Source organism: Penaeus monodon, chromosome 19 (genome assembly GCF_015228065.2).
Source record: "Penaeus monodon isolate SGIC_2016 chromosome 19, NSTDA_Pmon_1, whole genome shotgun sequence".
NCBI lineage: Eukaryota > Metazoa > Arthropoda > Malacostraca > Decapoda > Penaeidae > Penaeus > Penaeus monodon.
Window position 1 is genome coordinate 15,400,544 of NC_051404.1, and position 578 is coordinate 15,401,121.

The following is a 578-nucleotide window of genomic DNA, read 5'->3' on the forward strand; positions in this document are numbered from 1 at the left end:
TCCTATGATGCCATCTATATAGGAATGAGTAATTCCTTTGTATTCGTTTTACGTAGATCAGGCTTCGAGTGAGTGGACACATTTTGCGTCACATAAGATATATAAAGTATAAACTACTAACTATATTTAACACATATGATGTGAGTATTATATGTAATAAGGTTATGGATTGATGTGCAGTGATTATGTTAAATTGGTTTAGAGAAATGGTGTCGAATGCATTTCTATTGACTTACATATGATATAAATAGAAAACACACATATAAAAGGTCCTATCGGTTTTAAGTTCCGAGTCGGACATTGCGTGATACGCCAATCATGTAAACACACATAACCTACTGAAAAATGTAAACACAAATATACGCTAACAAACAAGCTATATATAAACGCAAAACCATGAAATAAAAAAATACGAGTTAGAGAAACGGTAACACAGCGCAATGACCCAAACATAACATAACACACACACATAACTATGGAACGCTAGTGACGCTAACGCACCACTAACACACATACGCTTACGAAAAAATTCACATATAGGGCATATAAATCAATCATATAACGCACATTGACACTAT